This window comes from Oncorhynchus masou, chromosome 29, assembly GCF_036934945.1.
Source record: "Oncorhynchus masou masou isolate Uvic2021 chromosome 29, UVic_Omas_1.1, whole genome shotgun sequence".
In the NCBI taxonomy this organism is placed as follows: domain Eukaryota; kingdom Metazoa; phylum Chordata; class Actinopteri; order Salmoniformes; family Salmonidae; genus Oncorhynchus; species Oncorhynchus masou.
The window spans coordinates 11,495,347-11,514,311 of record NC_088240.1 but is presented as its reverse complement, the minus strand read 5'-3'; the positions used below and the strand labels follow the sequence as shown (position 1 = coordinate 11,514,311).

At 41.1% G+C, this 18,965-nt stretch overlaps 1 protein-coding gene across 1 annotated transcript in view; it reads right to left on the bottom strand.

Annotated features, from left to right (window-relative positions):
* The window catches only part of LOC135518981 (norrin-like), a 47,844-nt gene extending 31,191 nt beyond the window's left edge, over positions 1–16,653 (bottom strand). The window contains exon 1 of the mRNA XM_064943980.1: positions 16,400–16,653. The gene's annotated coding sequence lies outside the window, so the exon portion shown is untranslated. The remainder of the gene's footprint in view (positions 1–16,399) is intronic.
* Positions 16,654–18,965: the final 2,312 nt, after the last annotated feature.

The following is an 18,965-nucleotide window of genomic DNA, read 5'->3' as shown; positions in this document are numbered from 1 at the left end:
CCCTTTTGCCCGCAGAACAGCCTCAATTCATCTGGGCATGGGCTCTATTAGGTGTCCAAAGCCTTCCATAGGGATGCTGGCCCAGATTGACTCCAATGCTTCCGACAGTTGTGTCATGTTGGCTGGATGTCCTTTGGGTGGTGGACCATTCTTGACACACACGGGAGTGTAAAAACCTCCAGCAGTGTTTCAGTTCTTGACACAAACCTGGCACCTACTGCCATACCCCGTTCAAAGGCAATTCAATATTTTATCTTGCCCATTCTCCCTCTGAATGGCACACATACACAATCCATTTCTAAATTGTCTCAAGGCTAAAAAAATCCTTGTTTAACCTGTCGTCTCCTCTTTATCTACACTGATTGAAGTGGAATTAACAAGTGACATCAAGAAGGGATCATAGCGTTAACCTATTCAGTCTATTTCATGGAAAGAGCAGGGGTTCTTAATGTTTTGTATATTGTGCTTAACCACCAGAAACACATCTTTATTTTTGGCTTTGGGACTTTTGGGGGAATGAGGAGCTTATTAAGGCAACACTTAAGAGTGTATTGTTGCATCCGTATGTCAATCTAAGTAGCATAATAAAAATATCCCCATCAAAATCCGTCAGTTTAAACTAAAAATACTGTTTCTGCTGCACATCTGCCTATGTCAGCCTTCCTAATCTGCGGTGGGAGGTGGCCGAGTTACAGTACAGTAGTGTTTGTCAGACTCTCGCCAATACGATTGTGTTCTCCGTTTTGCTCAACATTCCCCACAAGTGTCATGGGACTGTCTGAAGGTAACCTGGTACCGGTTTAAAAAATGAATGAAAGTATGGAGGTAGTTTTGTGGCAACAAAAAATTTGGTAAAATCTGTGTCCAGAAAACTGATACATTTCCTTTATATCTCTGGATACAGTGCATTCGGAAAGTGTTCAGACCCCTTGACTTTTTCCACATTTTGTTACGTTACCACCTTATTCTAAAATTGATTTAAAAAAAAAATCTTTATCAATCCACACACAATAACCCATAATGACAAAGCAAACATTTATTTAAAAAATCTAATTAAAAAACATTTACATAACTATTCAGACACTTTACTCGGAACTTTGTTGAAGCACCTTTGGCAGTGATTACAGCCTTGAGTCTTTTTGGGTATGACGCTACAAGCTTGGCACACCTGTATTTGGGGAGTTTCTCCCATTCCTCTCTGCAGATCCTTTCAAGCTCTATCAGCTTGGATGGGGAGTGTCACTGCACAGCTATGTTCAGGTCTCTCCAGAGATGTTTGATCGGGTTCAAGTCCAGGCTCTGGCTGGGCCACTCAAGGACATTCAGAGATTTGTCCCGAAGTCATTCCTGCATTGTCTTGGCTGTGTGCTTAGGGTTATTGTCATGTTGGAAGGTAAACCTTTGCCCCAGTCTGTGGTCCTGAGCAGTCTGGAGCAGGTTTTCAACAAGAATCTATTTTTCTACGTTCATCTTTCCCTCAATCTTGACTAATCGCGGCAGGTAGCCTAGTGGTTAGAGCGTTGGAAATAAGAATTTGTTCTTAACTGACTTTCCTAGTTAAATAAAGGTCAAAAAATAAATGTAAAAAGTCTCCCAATCCCTGCTGCTGAAAAACATTCCCACAGCATGATGCAGCCACCACCATGCCTCACCGTAGGGATGGTGCCTGGTTTCCTCCAGATGTGATGTTTGGCATTCAGGCCAAAGAGTTCAATCTTGGTTTCATCAGACCAGAGTATCTTGTTTTTCATGGTCTGAGAGTCCTTTAGGTGACTTTTGGCAAACTCCAAGCGGGCTGTCATGTGCCTTTTACTGAGGAGCGGCTTCCATCTGACCACTCTACTATAGCCTGATTGGTGGAGTGCTGCAGAGATGGTTGTCCTTCTGGAAGGTTCTCCCATCTCCACAGGGGAACTCTGGAGCTCTGTCAGAGTGACCATTGGGTTCTTGGTCACCTCCCTGACCCGATTTCTTAGTTTGGCTAAGTGGCCAGCTCTAAGAAGAGTCTTGGTGGTTCCAAACTTCTTCCATTTAAGAATGATGGAGGTCACTGTGTTTCTTGGTGACCTTCAATGCTGCAGAAATGTTGTGGTACTCTTCCCCAGATTTGTTCCTCGACACAATCCTGTCTTGGAGCTCTACAGACGATTCCTTCGACCTCATTGCTTGGTTTTTGCTCTGACATGCACTGTCAACTGTCGGACAGGTGTGTGCCTTTCCAAATCATGTCCAATCATTTGAATTTACCACAGGTGGACTCCAGTCAAGATGTAGAAACATCTCAAGTATGATCAATGGAAACAGGGTGCACCTGAGCTCAATTTCGAGTCTCAAAGCAAAGGGTTTGAATATTTATGTAAGCAAGGTATTTCTGTTTTTTGTTTTTAATACAATTGCAAACATTTCTAAAAACCTGTTCACTTTGTCATTATGGGATATTGTGTGTAGATTGATGAGGAAAATGTGATTCAACAAAGTACTGAGTAAAGGGTCTGAATACTTATGTAAATGTGATATTTCAGTTTTTTATTTGAAATACATTTTTGCTTTGTCATTATGGGGTACTGTGTTTAGATTGGTGGGGAAATTAAACCATTCAATACATTCTAGAATAAGGCTGTAACTTAACAAAATGTGGAAAAAGTCAAGGAGTCTGAATACTTTCCAAGTATTCTGTATAGGACACACACCTTAAAACCTTATTCCATATGATTTATTTTTACTGTCTGTTTTGCCATTTATGAATGTGTTATTCAATGCGTTTCAATGGGTTATAGTAGAAGGCCTAATTCAATATTTTATCAAACAATTAAAAAATATTTTTGGGGGATACCTACAGGGGTCCTAAAATTCTAAATCAAACAGCTAAATGATCCATGGTATGACCATCCTAAAACAATTCCATGTGTTAGCTTAGTAGAATCTCCAATAGCTGAGGATCTTATTTATTAAACCATTAGCCTACAATTTCCACGCTCCCGCGGGAAATGTTTAAGCTAGAGCTGCGTATCCACCACATCCGCCAATATCGCCCTTCCACATCTTCCTCTACCAGCCTGGATTCAAACCAGGGTTTCTGTAGTGACACCTCTAGCACTGAGATACAGTGCCTTAGACCGCTGTGCCACTCAGAAGCCTACACCGACAGTGTGGTGAAGTGTGGTGAAAAAGGCGCAACAGCTCCTCTTCAACCTCAAGAGGCTAAAGACATTTGGCTTGTCACCTAAAACCCTCACAAACTTTTACAGATGCACAATCGAGAGAATCCTGTCAGGGTGTATCACCGTTTGGTACGGCAACTGCACCGCCCGCAAACGCAGGGCTCTCCAGAAGGGTGGTGTGGTCTGCCCAACACATCACCGGGAGGCAAACTACCTGCCCTCCAGGACACCTACAGCACCCCATGTCACAGGAAGGCCAAAAAGATCATCAAGGACATCAACCACCCGAGCCACTGCCTGTTCAAAACGCTATCATCCAGAAGTCAAGGTCAGTACAGGTGCATCAAAGCTGGGACCGAGAGACTGAAAAACAGCTTCTGTCTCAAGGCCATCAGACTGTTAAATAGCTATCACAAGAACATTAAATGGAACACTAGTCACTTTAATAATGTCTACATATCTTGCATCTCATATGTGTATACTGTATCTCCACAGGGTGGTAAACTCAATTGATTGGACATGATTTGGAAAGGCACACACCTGTATAACATTCTACTGTATCTTATTCTATGCCACTATGACATTGCTCGTCCATATATTTTATATTCTTAATTCCATTCCTTTACTAGATTTGTGTGTATTTGGGTATATGTTGTGTAATTGTTAGATATTACTTGTTAGATATTACTGCAGTGTCGGAGCGGTGTGACCCAATACATTTGGATTGGATTTGAAAGGTGGCAAAGCTCGATCGTGTTTGTCGGACCATGAGACATCCCAAACATTCATCTTCTTACAAAAATGTCTGTAGCGTCCGAACGGTTTGGCCTAGAATTATGATGAATTAGTCTGTTAAAAGATGAGACTCTCACCAACACGATGGTGTTCGCCAGTTTAAAAATATAAATGGAAGTATATATGGAGATATATGGAGAGTTTAGTTCCTAAATAAGGGATAAGGGATAAATGAAAAATAATAAAATTGAGTTTCCTGATCATTCTTATATCTCTCAGATATAGAACACTTCAGAACAAACTTCCTCTAGATTCTCTACCGGATTTTTATTTTACCTTTTATTTAACCAGGCAAGTCAGTTAAGAACAAATTCTTATTTTCAATGACGGCCTGGGAACAGTGGGTTAACTGCCTGTTCAGGGGCAGAACGACAGATTTGTACCTTGTCAGTTCAGGGGTTTGAACTCGTAACCTTCCGGTTACTAGTCCAGCGCTCTAACCACTAGGCTACCCTGCCGGATTGTCTGTTGTTCCATGTGATGCCAAATCCAATCATTTTTTTCATATTTTTTTGATACCTATTAAAATTAAAAATCAAATAGCTAAATGATCCAGCTGACACATGCACAAACACGCGAACACACACACACACACACACACAAACAAACAAACACACACACACACAAACAAACAAACAAACAAACACACACACACACACACACACACACACACACACACATAAACACACACACAAAGAAACACAAACACAAACAAACACACACACACACAAACACACAAACAAACGCACACACACAAACAAACACACACACAAACAAACACACACACACACAAACAAACACACACACACACACACAACTCGACCCCTGGAGTCTGCAGGCAAGGAGTGTCTTTGCTAAGCTGGGGCAGATAGGGATTCTGTAAGATTTCACATACCACATTTTCATTCCCACCAACTTTAACTACACAATAGGTGGGTCTTTCCACAAAAGTGGATATTTTTTAAATATTTTAAGTAGAAATTGTGCACCAATATTGAAGATGAAAAGCCTTTTATATTAAATGAAGTGTTCCTTAATTTAAACCACATGGATAATAAAATGTATTTTATATGAATAAAGGCTTGATAAAGTTTTTGAAAAATCTGCATTTTGACATGTCCCTCCATCAACCCTGTGTCACTTCTATAAGAAGATTTTAACCCACATTTTAACCCAATCCCCAAATGTTTCCAAGGTTCACCATCATTGTAAAGTTATTTTGTTGCTTTGGCAAAGTAATTTCTGAAGATTATGATTTATTTATTGTGATTAGTGAATAATTAACATTTACGGGTTAAGGTCAAACCTGTTACATGGTGAAACTATTCCTTTTTATTTGATCAAAAGAAGCATTGAACATCTAAAAGTAAAATCACAGAGTAGAAGCAGGTGAGCTTTATTTGGCACTTAATAGGCACTTACTATAGTCATTTCTTTATTTAACCTTTTGTTATGAAATGTTTTGTTTTTTTATGAAGTCAAACATGTGCTCTTTAAGACAGAATGTTTAAAATCTTCTTCTTTATCTTTTTTTTTTTTACCAACCAAGGTAGACTTCTCAAAAGGCACCAAATTGGTGGAACGACCCAGGTGGTTTGTCGTTGCTGTCGGTGAGTTGTGATGAGGGGCATAAATATCCATGCATGGTGCCAACTTCTCTTTTTGGTCTTTGGCTGGAGAATAGAGACATGCATACATGTACTGTGTATGTGTGTGTGTGTGTGTGTGTGTATGTGAATCGCTGCTATTCTAGTGTGGCTGGGGAATAATATCTTCTGAGGGATCCTCTCATCTTTATCTGTGTGTTGGAAGCAGTCCACAGTTGTTATGGAGACCTGTCTGTCCCCAAAGGAAACTCCTGCCTGACAGACACATAACTACAGCGGAGGACAGGAAGGGATGGGGGAGTGTTTGTTGGTAAAAAGTTGGTTGTCTACAGCCAGTTATTTCTCTCTCTCTCGCCCTCTACCTCCCCACACCATGCCAAATTTACGTCATCGCTTTCTGTTCAATCCCTTCCTCCATTGTTTCACCAGCTTTGAATAAACTAAAGGGCAGATTCTTTAGGGAGGCACACATACACACACACTGACAGACCCTTCAAAGTTAAGCCCCTCTCTAAATATATCCCCCTGGTAGAGATAAGACAAACAGTGTGGATTTGAGGCTGGTTTTCAGCCAATGATAGGCAGCCATGTGAGCCAAGCGAAGATAATGTGAGGTTTACAATAATTGATGAGAGAGAGAGAGAGAGAGAGAGAGAGACAGAGAGACACTGCCCACAAAATGAAGTGGAAACTGAGCTGCACTTCCTAACCTCCTGTCCAACGTATGACCATATTAGTATATATACATAACATGACATTTTAAATGTTTCTATTCGTTTGAACTTCTATGAGTGTAATGTTTACTGTTTATTTTGGATTGTCTATTTCACAGTTTTCTATGATCTATTTCACTTGCTTTGGCAATGTAAACATACAGTACAGGTCAAAAGTTTGGACACACCTACTCATTCAAGGGTTTTTCTTTATTTTTAATATTTTCTATAATGTAAAATAATAGTGAAGACATAAAAACTATGAAAGGACACATATGGAATCATGTACTAACCCAAAAAGAGTTAAACAAATCTAAATATATTTTAGATTTTAGGTTCTTCTAAGTAGCCACCTTTTGCCTTGATGACAGCTTTGCACATTCTTGGCATTTCCTCAACCAGCTTCACCTGGAATGCTTTTCCAACAGTCTTGAAGGAGTTACCACATATGCTGAGCACTTGTTGGCTACTTTTCCTTCACTCTAAAAAACTGTTGAGAAGCCTTTTGTCCTAGACTTGGCACTCCGGTACCGCTTACCGTGCAGAAGTAGAGAGAACAGTCTATGACTAGGGTGGCTTGGGTCTTTGACAATTTTTAGGGCCTTCCTCTGACACCACCTGGTGTAGAGGTCCTGGATGGCAGGCAGCTTCGCCCCAGTGATGTACTGGGCCGTACGCACTTGCCGTACCAGCAATTGCCGTACCAGGCAGTGATGCAACCGGTCATGATGCTCTCGATGTTGCAGCTGTAGAACCTTTTGAGGATCTCAGGACCCATTCCAAATCTTTTTAGTTTCTTGAGGGGGAATAGGCTTTGTCGTGTCCTCTACACGACTGTCATGGTGTGTTTGGACCATTCTAGTTTGTTGGTGATGTGGACATCATTGTCTATGATCTAAGACCAGTCATTGTCTATGATCGAAGACCAGTCATTGTCTATGATCGAAGACCAGTCATTGTCTATGATCGAAGACCAGTCATTGTCTATGATCTAATACCAGTCATTGTCTATGATCTAAGACCAGTCATTGTCTATGATCTAAGACCAGACATTGTCTATGATCTAAGACCAGTCATTGTCTATGATCTAAGACCAGTCATTGTCTATGATCTAAGACCAGTCATTGTCTATGATCTAAGACCAGTCATTGTCTATGATCTAAGACCAGTCATTGTCTATGATCTAAGACCACACATTGTCTATGATCTAAGACCAGTCATTGTCTAATGATTACATTAATTGTCCAGGACTTTATTGTCCAGGACACCCACAAAAACCTATTTTGCCAATTGGACTGGACCACTTTGTTACAAAGAACGCTACTAATCCCTCACGCCTGTTCTATTCTATGGTTGTTCTTTAAAAGTGCCTTCCTCACCATCTTAAAAAAGCATGCTCCGTTCAAATTTTTTTTAACCAGGACTTGACTTCACTCCTGACTTGACTGTCCTTGACCAGCACAAAAACATCCTGTAGCGTACTTCATTAGCATCGAATAACCCCAGTAATATGCAACTTTCGGGGAAGTCAGGAACAAATATAAACAGGCAGTTAGGAAAGCTAAGGCTAGCTTTTCAAACAGAAATGTGCATCCTATAGCACAATCTCAAAAAAGTTCTGGGACACTGTAAAGTCCATGGAGAATAAGAGCACCTCCTCCCAACTGCCTGCTGCACTGAGGCTAGGAAACACTGTCACCACCGATAAATCCACTATAATTGAGAATTTCAAGAAGTATTTTTCTACGGCTGGCCATGCTTTTCACCTGGCTAAACCTACCCCAGTCAATTGCCCTGCACCCCCCACAGCAACTCACCATGTCACGACTTCCGCCGACGTCGGTCCCTCTCCTTGTTTGGGTGGCGTTCGGCGGTCGACGTCACCGGCCTTCTAGCCATCACCGATCACCGATCCACTTTTCATTTTCCATTTGTTTTGCCTTTGTTTCCTACACACCTGGTTTCAATTCCCCCCATTACATGTTCATTATTTAACCCTCTGGTTTCCCCCATGTTTGTGTGCGTGTTTGTTTTATTGTTAGGCTGTATTATGACGGCTGGTATTATTGTCACTGGGTTTTGTTGTTACGCCCGTTTGTTTTCCAGCACCATAGTATTGTGTTTGTACTGGTGTTTTCTTGAATTAAATACCTCCACGCATCTCAGCTCTCCTGCGCCTGACTCCTTTCACCAGTTACCCACAGCCTTGACAGCCTAAGCCTCCCCATTTCTCCTTCACCCAAATCCAGATAGCTGATGTTCTGAAAGAGCTGCAACATCCGGACCCCTACAAATCAGCCGGGCTAGACAATCTGGACCCTCTCTTTCTAAAATGATCTGCCGAAAAATGTTGCAACCCCTATTACTAGCCTGTTCAAACTCTCTTTCGTACCGTCTGAGATTCCAAAAATTGGAAAGCTGCCGTGATCATCTCCCTCTTCAAAGGGGAGACACTCTAGACCCGAACTGCTACAGACCTATATCTATCCTACCCTGCCTTTCGAAGGTCTTCGAACGCCAAGTTAACAAATAGATTACCAACCATTTTGAATCCCATCATTCCTTCTCCGCTATGCAATCTGGTTTCAGAGCTGGTCATGGGTGCACCTCAGCCATGCTCAAGGTCCTAAAAGATATCATAACCACCATCGACAAGAGACATTACTGTGCAGGCGTAGTCATCGACCTGGCCAAGGCTTTCGACTCACCAAATTCTTATCAGCAGACTCAGCAGCCTTGGTTTCTCAAATGACTGCCTCACCTGGTTCACCAACTACTTCTCTGATTGAGTTCAGTGTGTCAAAATGGAGGGCCTGTTGTCCGGACCTCTGGCAGTCTCTATGGGGGTGCCACAGGGTTCAATTCTCGGGCCGACTCTCTTCTCTGTGTACATCAATGATGTCGCTCTTGCTGCGGGTGATTCTCTGATACACCTCTATGCAGACAACACCATTCTATATACTTCTGGCCCTTCGTTGGACACTGTGTTAACGAACCTCCAGACGAGCTTCAATGCCATACAACTCTCCTTCCGTGGCCTCAAACTGCTCTTAAATGCAAGTAAAACTAAGTGCATGCTCTTCAGCCGATCTCTGCCCGCACCTTCCTGCCCATCCAGCATCACTACTCTGGACGGCTCTGACTTAGAATATGCGGACAACTAAAAATACCTAGGTGTCTGGTGAGACTGTAAACTCTCCTTCCAGACTCACATTAAGCATCTCCAATCCAAAATTAAATCAAGAATCGGCTTCCTATTTAGCAACAAAACATCCTTCACTCATGCTGCCAAACATACCCTCGTAAAACTGACCATCCTAGTGATCCTTGACTTCAGCGATGTCATTTACAAAATAGCCTCCAACACTCTACTCAACTACCCACCGCTGCAAACTGTACGCTCACGTTGGCTGGCCTCTCGCTTCATACTTGTCGCCAAACCCACTGGCTCCGGGTCATCTATAAGTCTTTGCTAGGTAAAGCCCCACCTTATCTCAGCTCACTGGCCACCATAGCAGCACCCACCCACAGCACGCGCTCCAGCAGGTATATCTCACTGGTCACCCCCAAAGCCAATTCCTCTTTTGGCCAACTCTCCTTCCAGTTCTCTGCTGCCAATGACTGGTACGAACGGCAAAATTCACTGAAGCTGGAGACTCATATCTCCCTCACTAGCTTTAAGCACCAGCTGTCAGAGCAGCTCACAGATCACTGCAGCTGTACATAGCCCATCTGTAAACAGCCCATCCAGCTACCTCATCCCCATACTGTATTTATTTATTTATCTTACTCCTTTGCACCCCAGTATCTGTACTTACACATTGATCTTCTGCACATCTATCACTCCAGTGTTTAATTGCTATATTGTATAGATGGCAGCATTCGCCTAAAACTGAGGGTGCGCACCACTATGTGTATGAATATGAATATGAATATGGAATAATATAAACAGTGTAGTTATTCCCTCCGTAAGTCAATCAAACAGGCAAAACGTTAGTATAGAGACAAAGTGGAGTTGCAAGTCATCGGCTCAGACTTCGAGACATATGTGGCAGGTTCTACAGACAATCACGGACTACGAAGGGAAAACCAGCCACGTCGAGGACACCGACATCTTGCTTCTGGACAAACTAATCACCACCTTCGCCCGCTTTGAGGATATCACAGTGCCACCGATGTCGCCCGCTACCAAGGACTGTGGGCTCTCCTTCTCCGTGGCTGACGTGAGTCAGACATTGAAAGCGTGTTAACCCTCGCAAGGCAGCCGGCCCAGGAGACATCCCTAGCCGTGTCCTCAGAGCATGCGTAGACTGGAGTGTTTACGGACATATTCAATCTCTCTCTAACCCAGTCTGCTGTCCCCATATGCTTCAAGATGTCCATCATTGTTCCTGTACACAAGAAATCAAAGGTAACTTAACTAAATTACTTTCGTCCCGTAGCACTCACTTTTGTCATGATGAAGTGCTTTGAGAGACTAGTCAATGATCATATCACCTTTACCTTACCTGTCACCCTAGACCCACCATTTGTTTGACGCCCCGATAGATCCACACTGCACACTGCCCTATCCCATCTGGACAAGAGGAATACCTACAGTTGAAGTCAGAAGTTTACATATAGGTAAGCCAAATACATTTAAACTCAGTTTTTCACAATTCCATACATTTAATCTTAATATGTAAAAATTCCCTGTATTCAGTCAGTTAGGCTCACCACTTTATTTTAAGAATGTGAAATTTACTGTGCCTGCAGTGTGTTCATTAGAATAAATTTACTGTGCCTGCAGTGTGTTCATTAGAATGAATTTACTGTGCCTGTAGTGTGTTCATTAGTCAAAGGCACGTTCCTGCTACAGTGAAACATAGTTCACCAGACTAGTTCACCAGACTAGTTCATCAGACTAGTTCACCAGACTAGTTCATCAGACTAGTTCACCAGACTAGTTCACCAGACTAGTTCACCCGACTAGTTCACCAGACTAGTTCATCAGACTAGTTCACCAGACTAGTTCACCAGACTAGTTCACCAGACTAGTTCATCAGACTAGTTCACCAGACTAGTTCACCAGACTAGTTCACCAGACTAGTTCACCAGACTAGTTCACCACACTAGTTCACCAGCAAACTGGCCATCTGAGTTTCACCACGGTCCAAATAAATGGATGTACACACTGGTGGATAGAAACACACACTGGTGGATAGAAACACACACTGGTGGATAGAAACACACACTGGTGGATAGAAACACACACTGGTGGATGGAAACACACACTGGTGTGTGATGGTGAGAGAACGATCCCCACATAGATGGATAGACACACACACGAACACACACACCTGGATTGGTCTGACTACACATGTTTCTGGAGGCGTGTTTGACACTTCAAACACACCTCCTCTCCTCCTACTCCTCTCCAAACAATTCAAGAACAGTCTTTTCACACCAGCAGAACACCCACAATGAGCATGAGGTGTTTCTCAGCTGGTATCATTGGCTTCGACTGAAGTGAGATGTCTGGATGGAAGTGTGCATTACTTACTCTGTTTCTTTCTCTCTGTCCCTCTCTCTATCCATCAATCTGTCTCTCTCTATCCATCAATCTTTCTCTCTCTCTATCCAGCAATCTGTCTCTCTTCTCTACCGGTGTCCCATTGTAGCAGTCATCATTGCCACTCAGCATGAGGCCATAACCCCAGTACTAACCCTGCACACATACACACCCACACTCACACTGACACACACACACCGCGAAAGCCATATCCCGAGGCTACATCATTCAGGCACAGCAGACCTCACCTCATAAATCCTCTCCCCCCCCCCACACACACACATAAATATTGATTTATTCTTAATTTCATTCCTTTACTTTAGATATGTGTGTATTGTTGTGAAATTGTTAGATTATTGCTTGTTAGAATTAACTGCATTGTTGGAGCGAGAAACAGAGGCATTTCTCTATAACCGCAATAACATCTGTTAAACACATATCTGTGACCAATAAAATGTGATTTTGTTTGATATTTTGATACTCTCACATAAACTGCCTTCACACAACAACCTAAGAAAATGTCATTTTGTTTCTGTCTGTCTCCTCTCTGTGTCTTCCTTATCAGCGTACACACACACACACACACACACACACACACACACACACACACACACACACACACACACACACACACACACACACACACACACACACACACACACACACACACACATCGTTCTATGAGCCAGGGGGTGTAATTATGTGGACTGATTTGACATCATAACACTGACAGTAACAATGTTCTTACGGCTATTATGAATAAGATATTTGGCAATACAAGCAGCCACGGTCACACACACACACACACACACACACACACACACACACACACACACACACACACACACACACACACACACACACACACACACACACACACACTCACACACACACACACACACACCTCTTCCAGTTCTGTCTGTCTGCGCTGTGGTCACACTCTGATTTATATATCTACCTTCAGCAACACATATGGTGAGTAATGTAATAGCTCCAACAACATTACATAGAGTAGTGTAATAGCTCCAACAACATTACATAGAGTATGGTGAGTAATGTAATAGCTCCAACAACATTACATAGAGTAGTGTAATAGCTCCAACAACATTACATAGAGTATGGTGAGTAATGTAATAGCTCCAACAACATTACATAGAGTATGGTGAGTAATGTAATAGCTTCAACAACATTACATAGAGTATGGTGAGTAATGTAATAGCTCCAACAACATTACATAGAGTAATGTAATAGCTCCAACAACATTACATAGAGTATGGTGAGTAATGTAATAGCTCCAACAACATTACATAGAGTAATGTAATAGCTCCAACAACATCACATAGAGTAATGTAATAGCTCCGACAACATTACATAGAGTATGGTGGGTAATGTAATAGCTCCAACAACATTACATAGAGTAATGTAATAGCTCCAACAACATCACATAGAGTAATGTAATAGCTCCGACAACATTACATAGAGTAATGTAATAGCTCCAACAACATTACATAGAGTAATGTAATAGCTCCAACAACATCACATAGAGTAATGTAATAGCTCCAACAACATTACATAGAGTATGGTGAGTAATGTAATAGCTCCAACAACATTACATAGAGTATGGCGAGTAATGTAATAGCTCCAACAACATTACATAGAGTATGGTGGGTAATGTAATAGCTCCAACAACATTACATAGAGTAATGTAATAGCTCCAACAACATCACATAGAGTAATGTAATAGCTCCAACAACATTACATAGAGTAATGTAATAGCTCCAACAACATTACATAGAGTAATGTAATAGCTCCAACAATATTACATAGAGTATGGTGAGTAATGTAATAGCTCCAACAACATCACATAGAGTATGGTGGGTAATGTAATAGCTCCAACAACATTACATAGAGTAATGTAATAGCTCCAACAACATTACATAGAGTAGTGTAATAGCTCCAACAACATTACATAGAGTAGTGTAATAGCTCCAACAACATTACATAGAGTATGGTGAGTAACGTAATAGCTCCAACAACATTACATAGAGTAGTGTAATAGCTCCAACAACATTACATAGAGTATGGTGAGTAATGTAATAGCCCCAACAACATTACATCGAGTAATGTAATAGCTCCAACAACATTACATAGAGTATGGTGAGTAATGTAATAGCCCCAACAACATTACATAGAGTAATGTAATAGCTCCAACAACATTACATAGAGTAATGTAATAGCTCCAACAACATTACATAGAGTAATGTAATAGCTCCAACAACATTACATAGAGTAATGTAATAGCTCCAACAACATTACATAGAGTAATGTAATAGCTCCAACAACATTACATAGAGTAATGTAATAGCTCCAACAACATTACATAGAGTAATGTAATAGCTCCAACAACATTACATAGAGTAATGTAATAGCTCCAACAACATTACATAGAGTAATGTAATACCTCCAACAACATTACATAGAGTATGGTGAGTAATGTAATAGCTCCGACAACATTACATAGAGTAATGTAATAGCTCCGACAACATTACATAGAGTAATGTAATAGCTCCAACAACATTACATAGAGTAATGTAATAGCTCCAACAACATTACATAGAGTAATGTAATAGCTCCAACAACATTACATAGAGTAATGTAATAGCTCATTACATAGAGTAATGTAAAGCTCCAACAACATTACATAGAGTAATGTAATAGCTCCAACAACATTACATGAGTCCAACAAATGTAATAGCTCCAACAACATTACATAGAGTGATGTAATAGCTCCAACAACATTACATAGAGTAATGTAATAGCTCCAACAACATTACATAGAGTATGGTGAGTAATGTAATAGCTCCAACAACATTACGTAGAGTATGGTGAGTAATGTAATAGCTCCAACAACATTACATAGATAATGTAATAGCTCCAACAACATTACATAGATAATGTAATAGCTCCAACAACATTACATAGAGTATGGTGAGTAATGTAATAGCTCCAACAACATTACATAGAGTGGTGTAATAGCTCCAACAACATTACATAGAGCATGGTGAGTAATGTAATAGCTCCAACAACATTACATAGAGTAGTGTAATAGCTCCAACAACATTACATAGAGTATGGTGAGTAATGTAATAGCTCCAACAACATTACATAGAATAATGTAATAGCTCCAACAACATTACATAGAGTATGGTGAGTAATGTAATAGCTCCAACAACATTACATAGAGTAATGTAATAGCTCCAACAACATTACATAGAGTAATGTAATAACTCCAACAACATTACATAGAGTAATGTAATAGCTCCAACAACATTACATAGAGTAATGTAATAGCTCCAACAACATTACATAGAGTAATGTAATAGCTCCAACAACATTACATAGAGTAATGTAATAGCTCCAACAACATTACATAGAGTGATGTAATAGCTCCAACAACATTACATAGAGTGATGTAATAGCTCCAACAACATTACATAGAGTGGTGTAATAGCTCCAACAACATTACATAGAGCATGGTGAGTAATGTAATAGCTCCAACAACATTACATAGAGTAGTGTAATAGCTCCAACAACATTACATAGAGTATGGTGAGTAATGTAATAGCTCCAACAACATTACATAGAATAATGTAATAGCTCCAACAACATTACATAGAGTAATGTAATAGCTCCAACAACATTATATAGAGTATGGTGAGTAATGTAATAGCCCCAACAACATTACATAGAGTATGGTGAGTAATGTAATAGCTCCAACAACATTACATAGAGTAATGTAATAGCTCCAACAACATTACATAGAGTAGTGTAATAGCTCCAACAACATTACATAGAGTATGGTGAGTAATGTAATAGCTCCAACAACATTACATAGAGTAATGTAATAGCTCCAACAACATTACATAGCTACATGTATTACTCTATCTATCCATGTCTATGGTTGTACGATAGCACAGTATGTTGAAATGTGTGCTTTTAACCAGAACAGTGCCTGGGCACATACTGAGGCTAGAAATACCACAGTGGAGGCAGGAGATCCCTGATGACTGCGGCTAAATGACTACACAATGAGCTGACACAACCAGGCAGGACCAACGCCTCAACCATCCTCTAATGGCTTTAAAAAATACCTGTATAAATCTACCTATTGATGGAAGGAATGGCATTACTGTTGATATATTTGTCTGTATGGTACATGAGATAAGGCAACCATTACCTAAAGCAATGATGTGCTATAATTATGCGTCATTCAGTTTGCACATTAATTGGTTTCCCGGTAAAATACCTTTTGATGTAAAATATGACATCAGTTATTCTGTCTATGTGTGCAGGAAATAGCAAACTGGAGCCCTAATGCTGTAAACCACAGCATTAACCTACATTCAGTTTGAACATGACAGTCTGCTAATGTACCCCATAAATGCCAGTTATGATGGAATAACTGCCGAGGACACCCAGTGATCGTGAGTATCAAATCCAGAGAAGGTGCACTGATCCTGGGTTGAGAGTGAGAGGAGCCCTGGGTCACCTCCATATCTCTGGTGGTCTTACCTTCAACCCGCCACCATAGACAGGAAGACAGGAATATCCAACAGCTGCTGCTGATCCGACACAGCCAGTAGAGTCTCCTCTTCCTTCTACAATAGCTTTTCAATCCCTCTGTCCCCTATTTCACTTGCTATCCTTCTCTCTGTTTCTCTTTCTCTCTGTCTCTCTCTCTCTCTATCCCTATCTATCTCTGTCTCTCTCTCTCTCTGCCACACTATATATCTCTGTCTCTCTCTTTCTGTCTCTCTCTCTCACACAGACTCGTGCAGACTGATCGTGTGAGCTTTGCTCACCCCCTTTCTCGCTCACTCTTCCCTCCCTCCATCTCTCTGCTCTCCCCTCCTCTCTCTCTCTCTGCTCTCCCTCCCTCCCGCTCACTTCAATGCAATATAATTTCAATTACATTTCAATTTAAGGGCTTTATTGGCATGGGAAAGATAGTTTAACATTGCAAAAGTAAGTGAAGTAGAAAATAAACAGAGTTAAATATTTTTGTTTACTGTAAACATTACACACACAAAAATTGCAAAAGAATAAAGACATTTCAAATGTCATTATGTACAAATACTTAAAGTACAAAAGGGAAAATAAATTAACAGAAATATGGATTGTATTTACAATAGTGGTGTTGGCCTTGTAGCAACAGGTCACAAATCTTGTTGCTGTGTTGGCTCAATGTGGTATTTCTCCCAATATATATAGGAATTTATAAAAATTGGGTTTGTTTGTGTTTCTAATATGGTCATACATTTGGCAGGTTATGAAGTGCAGCTCAGTTTCCAGTTCATTTTGTGGGCAGTGTGCACATAGCCTGTGTTCTCTTGAGAGCCAGGTCTGCCTATGGCAGCCTTTCTCAATAGCAAGGCTATGCTCACTGAGTTTCTACATAGTCAAAGCTTTCCTTAAGTTTGGGTCAGTCACAGTGGTCAGGTATTCTGTCACTGTGTACTCCCTGTTCAGGGACAAATAGCATTCTAGTTTGCGCTGTTTTTTTGATAATTTCTTTCCAATGTGTCTCATGATTTGGTTGGGTCTAATTGTAATGCTGTCCTGGGAATCTGTGGGGTCTGTTTGTGTTTGTGAACAGAGCCCCAGGACCAGCTTGCTTCGGGGGCTCTTCTCCAGGTTCATCTCTCTGTAGGTGATGACATTGTTATGGAAAGTTTGGGAATCACTTTCTTTTAGGTGGTTGTAGAATTTTATGGCTCTTTTCTGGATTTTGATAATTAGCGGTTATCGGCCTAATTTGGTTCTGCATTCATTATTTGGTGTTTTACGTTGTACACAGAGGATATTTTTGCATGCAGAGTCTCAATTTGGTGTTTGTCCCATTTTGTGAATTCTTGGTTGTTGAGCAGACCCCAGACCTCACAATAAAGGGCAATGGGTTCTATAACTGATTCAAGTATTTTATAGCCAGATCCTAATTGGATCCTCTTTCTCTACTCTCCCTTCCTCTCTCTCTCTACTCTCCCGTCCTCTCTCTCTCTCTCTACTCTCCCGCCCTTCCTCTCTCTCTAAGCTCACTCACTCTCTCTCTCTCTTTCTAACCTGCTCTCTGTCATTCTCTCTACCTCTCTTTTGTCTTTCTAATTCTCTCTATCTCTGTCTTTCTCACACTCCCTATTTTAAGGGGGAAACAAAAAGGGAAGGGCTTGGATGCGTTTGATGTGGAACGTGACACAGCAGGCATACATCAGACACACCAGCTGATACACAGACAAGCTCCCGTAAGGCACATGGGTATTCCAGACACGGACTGCTGTGCTCTACTGACGCCATCAGAGGGCCGACCAAAAGCCTGGGACAGTTTTACGAGGTCGGGGTTATAAAACTGTTAGCAGAATTAGTTTATTTAAAAACAACTGGTCCACTGGCCTTCCTGTTCGCGCACGACCAATCACTATAGGACACCAGGGTGTTGGGGTGAGAGAGGGGGGCGGGGTAACTTACCTCTGCTGGATGTGACGGTAGTTGTCAGAGTAAAATGGCATCCTCCTCTCATTCTCCAAACAACTCAAATGTTTTTGTTACCTGCAATTTATTTAACTAGGCAAGTCAGTTAAGAACAAATTCTTATTTACAATGACAGCCTAGGAACAGTGGGTTAACTGCCTTAACTCCTTGTTCAGGGGCAGAACAACATATTTTTACCCTGTCAGATCGGGGATTTGATCTAGAAACCTTTCGGTTACCGGCCCAATGCTCTAACCACTAGGCTACCTGCCGCAATGTTACCAGGTTGTTATCGTTAATGAGAATTCCTTGTGGAGACACAGACAGTTGGTTCATCTATCCTAAACTGTCTCCACAGGGAGACAGACAGCCTAAAGACAGTAAGACAATAGCATCATAAGATTACTGACAGACAATGGATGAGGGACGATACATGAGAAAAGTCATGAGACATTTTGAAGGAGAGACCATCGTTAGTGGGATACAGCAGTAGCCATACCTTCTCCCAAGGCGGACACAGATGCTGCTGATATTACAGTTTCAGGTCTCTTTTCTTAAAGCATTTGTGGAATTTTACACAATTTGAGAAGATCAATATCATATGACCAGAAAT